General features: G+C 33.6%; 1 pseudogene; it reads left to right on the top strand.

Moving 5' to 3' along the window:
- Positions 1 to 8262: 8262 nt before the first annotated feature.
- LOC102579085 (catechol oxidase B, chloroplastic-like) lies at positions 8263 to 10166 on the top strand (annotated as a pseudogene).
- Positions 10167 to 11055: the final 889 nt, after the last annotated feature.

The raw sequence follows: 11055 nt of genomic DNA, 5'->3' as shown, positions 1-11055 counted from the left end.
TGGATGGGGGATTATTGGGGTACGGGGAGGAGGTAGTGGAGTGGGATAAGAAAAATAATTTAAATTTTATTTTTAAAAAAATTATATTTTTTGGGATAGTAGTACTTTAATCTTTAATTTTTAATTAATATTAATAGTTTATTATTTAATTTTAGTCAATGTGAAATATTTTATCCATGTGGCATGTCATGTGTTAAGGTTTTTTCAAATAAAAGAGAGTGTATTACACACACCATTGAGATGTGTTTCTCGAACTAATAAGTGATAGTTTAAGTATGAAACTCACACTTCCAATAGTTTGGGTATGAAAATAAAAAAAAGGGGATAGTGTAGGTGTGTTTTTGACATTTATTTCATAAAAATAAAAATGTAAAACAAATTAGAGGAGGGTGAGTTAAATAGAACATTAATTTGTATATTTAGATTCGAAATGGATTGACTGAAAATTGATAATTAATATGATTATCAATTTAACATATTTATAAATTTAAAATTAATAAACTTAACCAATTCTACATAAAAGCGAACCAAATCAATCGATCTCACCAGTAAACCTAAATCCTACAAAAAAATAAAATTCAATAGGTTTTCTTTATTTATTATTTGTGTCTGTGTGTGTTTTAAAGTGGAAAATGAATATGATTTTTATCTGCCAAAAAGGTCCAAACTCAAAAATTAAGATGTGTGGTGGTAGGTGGGCGAGGCCCGTAGAGATATTTTGAGAGAGACAACGGTCACATTAACTAATGTTTGGTATAAAATTGGTATATAATTTTCTATTTTTTGTATACTTTAAAATTAGATAAAATTATTATATGTTACAACTTACCATGATTAACAATCTAAAATATTTAGAAAGTATTTAAAAATGTTATAACATTGAAAATATGCTTGCAATTTCTAAATATATATACACAATGACTAAGATAAATAAATTGAATCGAAAATGTATTTAAAAACTAGATAAAATATAGTAGTACTATTTATTGGAGTAAAAAATAATAATTCAAAGCATCTGTTTTATTGCACGGAAGATAATTATTTATCCCAGTCATGTTTGTATCACATGTGATTTGTGTTTTGATGATTGATAAAAGGAAAAAAAAGTCTGATATATCTTTCAATTTTGTTATTTAGAGCGCTGATATATCTTGTGTTATGAAAGTGGCTCATATATACTTCTACTGTTATACAAATGACTCACATATATCTTTTTCCTCTAACGGAAGTGAAAAAGATAATTTTAATTTAATTTTTTAATTATTTTTAAAAAATATATATGTAATCCATATGGGGCATATTTAATCATCCTCGCACCTTATTTTTTTGACTTTTTTTTTGTTTTAACGACTAATTTAAATTTATTATTTTGGTGGTTATATTTATTTATGTTTCACTAATTTTCTTGTAAAAATCTATCGTAGATGCCTCTTTTTTTTATATATAAATACAAAAACTAAATTACAATATAACCGGAAAAAAATAGTTTAAAATTATAATATAGCCAAAAATGAAAGAAAAAAATAAAATAAGAACAAGAAACTCAAATAATGATAATCGAAGAAGTCAAAAAATAATTTATGTATGAAAAGGATGAAAATATACCTTGAACACCCTACATGATTTTTTTAAAAGTAAGAGTAAAAATATAAATTTAAAACTAATTTTTTCACTTCTGTTAGATAAAGGGTATATGTGAACTCCTTTTGTAACGGTAGGGATATATGTGAGTCATTTGTATAATGATAAGGATATATATAAGCCACTTTTATAACGAGGGATATATCAGACCCTTTTCCCTTTATAAAATTAAAATCAACTTTAGTTTATGAGATTTATATTGACAATATGTTATAAAACTATAAAATAAAAAGAAGAAAAAGAATATAGTAGCGAGAAGAAACAACACTTCTTATTTTTTCTTGAAGATTGATTATAATAAAAGAAAATTTCTTTATTTATAGAGAGAATTACTTCAAAGTACCATTGATCCAAATTCCAAATACATTGTCAAAATAGACAAGCTATTTAAACTTACCCAAATTTAGCCACTAACCTAACAATATCTCTCTTCCCTGCACACCCAAAACACTCTCTCTCTCTCTCTCTCAACTATGGTGACAGTAAATAACAGATTTGTTTGTTTTGCTTTTTTTGGAGTGAAATGAATGTCTCATATATGTGTATAACTGAGTGATTGATAATGGTACCTAGTCTTAGAGAAATTTTAAATTAAATCTTTATTTTATCTCCGTTATGGGAGTTACTATTAAGGAGAATTGACATTTCGTTGGAGGCACAGACATCTAATGTTGAAAATCGAAGCTTCAAAATTTGAAAATTGAATTTTCGCAAATAAGCTCCAATTCGAGTGGATATTGTTGCAAAAGATTGAATGTGTATTGAGGAGCCTAAAATGAAATTTTGGATGATTTGATGTAGTTTAGAGGTGCTTTTGGATGAATCAAATGCTTGGATTCAAGAAAAAAGACGAAATTCGTATTTTACATGATAACATATATTATTTTATATGAGTGTATAAATATCTCTTATAATTTTATATTTTGTGATATATTATTGTATATGGATGTACAAATATCTCTTATGATTTTGTATAATATTATATATTGAGTGTATAATAGTGTAAATCAAGTTTTTAAATAGTTTTGTAAAAAATAAAATATAAATTTGTATATTAAAGTATACTAAATATATAATATTATATACCGAATTGTGTTTTGGGCTAAATATTTATAATGTAAGTTTTGAGCTATACATTTGCAAAAGAAGTTAGATAATAATATATTTCTAAAATGTTCCTTCATTTAGTCTCAAACTTTTCTCAAAGCAACATACAAGATAGATATTTACAATATTACAATTTATAACACTTACAATTTCTTTGAGGATACAATTAAGTCTTTACAGAATTATAATTCATAACCATTCAGTAAAAATAAAATCCACATAATCCTTGTTCATTTTTATTATCTCTTATTAGTAGTACTTATTTTATGGGTTTTCATTATCTTTCTTGTTTATCTTTTTTGTTGGTGACATTATATTTTAGCATACTGTCATGTCTTATGTGGACACGTAAGGTCAGAAATGCAATAGCTTTTGTTTTTTTGTTTTTATGTAACTTTATGATTATTTTATTCACTTTTATTTAATAGATGATACGAATCACAACAATCACTCAATGGCTTCTTCATCTTCCATTAATTCTATCTGTTTAAGTCTTGATGACCAGAGTAGCAAAACTCTCACTACTACAATGATAAGAATGTGAAGAGCAGTGATTAAGAAGAAGAGAAACAGAAAATGTATTGAATATTCTGTACAGAATTATCTTTTACAAAATATCTACACCACTATATATAGTGTGTATAATTGGATCTACTTTAACCATCTAGTCTAGTTAATTATAAACTAACCACAGTTTAACTAGTAACTAACAGCTAACTAACTTCATGACATTTACTGTTCATCCTAACTAACTCATATAACAGTTCCTCAGTCTCACTATGCTCAACACCCCTCCTCAAGCTGATGGCTGAAAGATGTCTTTTAAACTCAGCTTGGCCATTAAGTGCAGATGAGGAGCCTTCCATAACCCTTTTGTAAGAAGATCTGCTAACTGATCTCTGGTGGATACATGATGAGTCTTAATCATACCCTGAGTTAGTTTTTCTCTGACAAAGTAACAATCAATGTCAAAGTGTTTAGTTCTTTCATGAAAAATGGGATTGGCTGCAATTTGTATTGCAGCCTTGCTGTCACAGAATAGATCCACTGGTTGTTTGATAGTCACCCCTAGTTCCTTGTACACTCCAATTAGCCAAGTTATTTCTGCAACTGCTGAAGCCATACTCCTGAACTCAGCTTCAACAGAGCTTCTGGCAACAGTCTCTTGCTTTTTTGATTTCCAGGTGATAAGTGCATCTCCAAATTTTACTAAATATCCAGTTACAGACTTTCTTGTTTATACACAAGTACCCCAGTCTGAATCACAATATACAGTCAGAAGTTCTGAACTTTGAGCAGGCATAAACAAACCAAGTCCAGGAGCTGTCTTGATATATTTGACCACCCTTAGAGCAGCTTCCATATGGGATTCTTTAGGAGCATGCATAAATTTACTTAATGTCTGTACTGCAAATGAGATATCAACTCTGGTCATAGTTAAGTACAACAACCTTCCCACTAATCTTTGGTATCTGCCAACATCCTTTAAGGGCCTGTCTGATATAGTAGTTCCTGATCCTTGCACGTGTAAATCATACTCAATGGATGTTAGCTTAAGATTAGGATCCAGAGGTGTAGACACTGGTTTGGCTCCACTTAAACCCATCTCAGATATCAACTCCAAGGCATACTTGCGCTGGCTCATTACATACCCCTCCTTAGACCTAGCAAATTCAATACCAAGGAAGAATTTTAGTTCTCCCAGATCCTTCATTTTGAACTTGAGTTTAAGATCATTTCTAGTCTGCACAATCAAGTTACTACAGCTGCCAGTCACAAGTAGATCATCTACATACACAAGCACCACTATCAACTCCTTATTTACTTTCTTGGTAAAAAGGGAATAATCATAATGGCTTTGAACAAATCCCAACTGAACTAAAGCTTCAGTTAGTTTAAGATTCCATTGTCTTGGTGCCTGTTTTAGACCATATAAGGATTTGTGAAGTTTGCAGACTTTGCCAGTCGCCCTCTGTCTGCAAAAACCAGGTGGTATAACCATATAGACATCCTCAGGAAGATCACCCTGCAAAAATGCATTGTGCACATCCATTTGAAACACAGACCAATGTCTGGCAGCAGCCACAGCCAAGACTGATCTTACGGTAACCATTTTGGCAACAGGAGAAAAAGTCTCTGAGTAATCTAAGCCCTCTTTTTGACTAAAACCCTTTGCAACCAGTCGGGCCTTATACCTTTCAACAGCACCTGAGGTGAGATATTTAACTTTAAAGACCCACTTGCATCCAATAGGTTGGTTCCCTGGAGGTAACTCAGTAAGACTCCAAGTGTGGTTATCTTCTAATGCTGCAATTTCTGATCTCATAGCCTCTACCCATTTAGGATGACCAGCAGCCTCAGCAAAGGAAGTAGGTTCAATAATACTAGAATAAGCAGCTAAAGCTTCTCCATAGACACCAGAAAGATGGGCATAACTAACATGATTTGACATTGGATACAAGCATTTAGACTTAGGCTGAGTAGTAATAAAGTCATGCATCCAAAAAGGTGGTTTGATGTTTCTAGAAGATCTCCTACTAGGAAGAGATGCAGTAGGGGAAATAGAAGGATCAGCAATAGAAGGAACTAGAACTTGAGCTGGCTCATCAGTAAGAGCTACAGGAGCATGTTCAGCATGCTCAGATGCAAGAGTAATACCAGAGGAACTTCTATCAGTTACAGTAGGAGCAACATGAAAGCATAAAGGAGTTGAGTCACACAACTCAATAGACTGCAAAACAGGAAATAGGGGAGATATATCTAAATGCATAGACTGAAATGGGAAGATATCCTCCTTAAACACCACATCTCTACTCACGAAAAACTCCTTAGTGTGCAGGGCATATAATATGTATCCCTTTTGCAATGCTGAATAACCAAGAAAAACAGCAGGAGCTGCTCTGGAGGCAAATTTATTCACTTTTCTGACTTCTATAGCAAAAGCAAGGCATCCAAACACCCTTAAGTTATCAAGGGGTGGTGATGATTGAAATAAAACATCATACGGAGTCTTCCCTTTAAGAACTTGAGAGGGAATTCTGTTGATGAGATATACACTGGTAAGAACACATTCTCCCCAGAATCTGAGTGGCAAACTAGCCTGAAATCTCAGTGCTCTGGCTGTGTCTAAAATATGTCTATGCTTTCGTTCGACGACTCCATTTTGTTGTGGAGTGTAGATACAAGAACTTTGGTGAAGAATACCTAGTGACTGGAGTAAAGAAGCCACTTGCGAGTTAAAAAACTCACACCCATTATTAGTCCTTAAAATCTTTATACTGGCAGAAAATACATTCCTGATCATTGCAAGAAAATTTCTAAGCTCTACAATTACTTCAGACTTGGAATTTAACAAAAATAACCAATTATATCGGGAACAATCATCCACAATCGTGAGAAAATAACTTTTATGATCATGAGTAGGCACTCTATAAGGACCCCATAGCATGTAAAGTATGAAAACAAGTAGTAGTTGTGATACTGCTCAATGGAAAAGAAAGTCTTGATTGTTTAGCTAAAGGACATACAGTACAAAGTGTATCAGACTTGGACGACAATGATTTGAAACATCCAAGCATTTTAAGAGTAGTAAATGGAACATGGCCCAGCCTTTTATGCCATAGAGAGACATTCTTGTTAACAAGAGCTATAGGAGGTGATGAGACACATGATGTAGGAGTGGAAACTGCATAAGCTGATGACAAAGAAACTGTTGCTGGTGACTTCAATTGACAATCAGCCTGAAGAACATACAAATCATTCTCCAACTTGCCAATCCCCCTCACCTTTCCACTGGAGAGATCCTGAAATACACAGTGATCAGGATAGAAAAGAACACAGCAATTCAACTCCTTAGTTAACTTTGGCACAAAGAGCAAGTTATACTTGAACTCAGGAACATACAGTACATTGGTGATCTCAATCCCTCCAAGTATCTGAGAACAACCAATATGACTGACCTTAGCTAAACTACCAGTAGGTAAGTGTACTTTACCCTCAAGGGAATCATGAAGAGTAATAGAGTAAGTTAACAAGTGAAGAGCATTGACCATATGCTTGGAGGCTCCTGAATCTACTATCCATTTGTCAACAACATTTGGATAAATAGAACAGTTTAACATACCTGATGCTCTTCCAGCAGCATTACTGGTAGTTTTTTTAAGTTCCAGTGGCATTTGCAAGTATTGATGAGGAGATGGCTGCTGCACTAGATATGGCCACTGTGTAGTCTGATACTGGTAGGGCTGTATGTTAGTCATAAGAGCAGGGGAAGAATTTGAGTAGGAAGTACTTCCTAATAACGAAGGAGGTTGATGAATCTGATAGTTGCCTGAACTGTTCCCAGTAGTAAAAACTTGACCAGGAAACCCTGAACTAGACTGAAAATCCATGAAACTAGCATTACCATTGCTAGGAGAATTTGCTCTTACAAGGTTGGCAGCAGTGATAGGACCAGGGTTAGTCCTCTTCTTACCTTTCCAGTTAGCAAGGTACCCATGCAATCTAAAACACACAGCTCTAGTGTGGCCCTTCCAGTTGCAATAATCACAATACAAATTGTTGTTAAGAGATTTCTGAGGTCTAAAACTTGATCCATACTGAGTGGATCCTCCAGACTGAGTAGACCCTCCAGACTGATTTGTAGGTCCTCATGATCTAGTAAACCCCTTTCCATTACTGAAAAATGCCATTGCTTCAGTCAATTGCCTAGAATTAATAGAGTTAGTGCCTTCAGTCCCTACTATATTCGATTTACCAAGTACTCTCTGACACTCTTCAGCCATTACTAATGAGTAAGCCTTGTTCACACCTGGTGTAGGATCAATCATCATGATTTGACTTCTACACTGATTATATGATTCATTCAACCCTAGAAGAAATTGCATTAACCTCTGATATTCGAAATGAACAACATAGGTCTTAGACACTTCACATGCACAACTAGGACAAGGCATAAGGGAATCAAACTCCATCCAAAGCTCCTTCAGCTTAGAGTAATAGCTAGAAACTGATAATACTCCTTGAGTCATAGTAGCAATCTCTTTGTGAAGAAAAAAAATTCTAGAACCATCTACTTTGTCGAACCTTTCCTTTAGATCATTCCACACCTGCTGAACATTGCTAGCATACACTATACCACTAAGTAACTCCCTACTTATAATAGATATCATGATCCAATAGAGTACTATGGCATTACATTTATCCCATAGATCATGAAGTGAAGCAGGAAATGAACTCTTAGAGCATTTGCTATTAACAAATCCCAATTTACCTTTACCTAGTAGACCTATTTTCATTGATCTACTCCACAAAGCGTAATTTTCAGATACAGTCAACTGAATAGAAACCAAAGAACTACCTAGAGTGTCGCAAGCTTGAAGATGTAAGGGATGATGTGCATCGAATACAATTTGTCCTCCTTGCATAGAACTGGAAGTGATTTCTGGATTGGGATTAGATGCCATTGTTGTAAAACTAAAATTTCAAGATTTTCCACGATCTGCCTTTTTTACAATGCAACAAGCTATCTACTGTACTGAAAAACGGAGATCGTCAATGGATCTGAAGCTCTGATACCATGATAAGAATGTGAAGAACAGTGATTAAGAAGAAGAGAAACAGAAAATGTATTGAATATTCTGTACAGAATTATCTTTTAACAAAATATCTACACCACTATATATAGTGTGTATAATTGGATCTACTTTAACCATCTAATCTTGTTAATTATAAACTAACCACAGTTTAACTAGTAACTAACAGCTAACTAACTTCATGACATTTACTGTTTAATCTGACTAACTCATATAACAGCTCATCAGTCTCACTATGCTCAACATACAACACTCTCATCATTCTTTGCAAAACCTTATTCTCCGCATTTGTTGAAGAGAAGGCGTAGTCAAAGTTTCCACGTCTCATGCAATGCTAATGAGCACGACCAAAATATTAAAGCAAATATCGATAGGAGAAATGTGCTTCTTGGTTTAGGAGGGCTCTACAGTGCTTCCAATCTTGCACCATTAGCCTTTTCTTCTCCTATACCGCCGCCTAATCTGAAATCATGTAGTAAAGCCACGAAAACGGGGAGTAAAGATCTAGTAGAATATAGTTGTTGCCCTCCTACACCAAAGGACTTGAACAACATTCCATATTACAATCTTCCTCCCATGTCTAAGCTCCGTAAACGTCCTGTTGCTCAAGACGTGACTAAGGAATATATAGCAAAGTACCAATTGGAAACTAAAAGAATGAAGGAACTAGACAAAGACGATCCTCGTTCATTCATGCAACAAGCCAACATCCATTGTGCTTATTGCAATGGTGCTTACAAATTCGGTGATGAAATTTTACAAGTTCATCAATCATGGCTTTTCTTCCCGTTCCATAGATGGTACTTATTTTTCTACGACAGAATATTGGGAAAACTCATTGATGATCCAACTTTCGCTTTACCTTATTGGAATTGGGACCATCCAAAAGGTATGCGTTTACCTCCCATGTTCGATCGTGCAAATACTCCCCTTTATGATGCAAGACGTAATCCACACGTCCGTATTTGGGTGGTGGTAAACTGTCATTAGGTGAAGATATGGGTAATTTCTACTCAGCCGCTTTAGACCCGGTTTTCTATTGCCACCACGCCAATGTGGACCGAATGTGGAAAGTATGGAAAGGACTATGCGGGAAAAGAAGGGATATCATAGATCCAGATTGGTTGAACTCCGAATTCTTTTTCTATGATGAAAACAAAAACCCTTACCGTGTGAGGGTAGGAGACTGTTTGGATACGAAGAAGATGGGTTATGATTACGCGCCAGCAGCCATCCCATGGATCAACTGTAGGCCAACAAGAAAGGGCAGAGAAGGAAAAGTGGTTGTAACAAACATCAAGCCAGCAAACAAAGTATTCCCAATTGCTAACCTCAACAAACCCATTTCGTTTTCCATCAATAGGCCAACTACGTCAAGGAGTCAAAAGGATAAAGACGAAAAAGAAGAGGTGCTAATATTCAAGGGTTTAAAGTATGATACTAACAAATATATAAGATTTGATGTGTTCCTGAACGAGGATGAGGATATGAATACAGATGAGCTTGATAAGGTGGAGTTCGCGGGGAGCTATGTCAACTTGCCTCATGTTCATGCACATAATCAGAAAATGGATTCTGATGAGATGTTTCAGCTAGGCATTACTGAACTGTTAGAGGACATTGAACTGGAAGATGACGATACCATTACGGTAACTGTGGTTCCTAAAACGGGTGGAGATGTGATCTCCATCCAAAGTGTGGCTATTGAATTGCTCGATGGTTAAATTAAATCATTAATGTTTGTTAGAATATCTCACATACTCCCTCTATTCTAATTTATGTGTAATCTTTTTATTCTTAATGAAACGATTTATTATTGCAAAATATCTACGTCCCTTTCTTTTGCTAAATTCATATGGTGATATACAAAACTCTAGAAAATAAGACATACCATGTGAACAATAAAACAAGATTCAATGCAGAATGGTGGAATCTATCTAACATTTCAAAACTATAATTTCTACTGGTCACATTTGACATATTAATTATTTTAAAAAAATTATTATTCAGAACATCATACTAAATATTACTATTTAATATGTGCTTTTTGGTACAAGCCTTATATCAATCATTATTATTATCTTTTAAGAGTCATGCTATGTATAATGAATACTAGATAAGTATTGTCCGTACGTGGTAAGCACGGGACCAACGTGTAATCTTATTCGTGATCTACAATTGATTAATATAAGTGAGACAATCACATATAGACACCATTATATAAAATAAATAAAAATACTATTATCTTGAACATAATATAGTAGTCAAACGTGTTATCTATATATTTTGTAATACAATAGTCAAACATGTTATCTATATATTTTGTGAATGTCATTCTATTGAATGTTGTTTTTAAAGTGAATTATTTAAGTTGAACATTATACATATGAGAGTACTAATTACATTTATATAATACTATTTATAAATTAGTTAATAAAAAATATATGCTTTTGATCAAAATTATCTGTTATATTTGAAATGAGGATGAAATATCAGTATTATAATAATTCTGGAGAGTCTAGATTTAATCAATTCAAACAAAAATAACATTTATTTTATCTTTCCATTAAATATCAGCTAAAATATACATAAAAATGACCAAGTACGATCTCAAATTATTTGAAGTAAATTATATGTCTCATTCATACTAAAGGTTTTTCAATAATTATTGTTTTTAGAAGCAATTTTCGTATTTTTAGCGCTTAGTTTTGTT

The sequence above is a fragment of the Solanum tuberosum genome, unplaced genomic scaffold (genome assembly GCF_000226075.1).
Source record: "Solanum tuberosum cultivar DM 1-3 516 R44 unplaced genomic scaffold, SolTub_3.0 scf00535, whole genome shotgun sequence".
NCBI lineage: Eukaryota > Viridiplantae > Streptophyta > Magnoliopsida > Solanales > Solanaceae > Solanum > Solanum tuberosum.
This window is presented reverse-complemented; position numbering and strand designations above follow the sequence as displayed.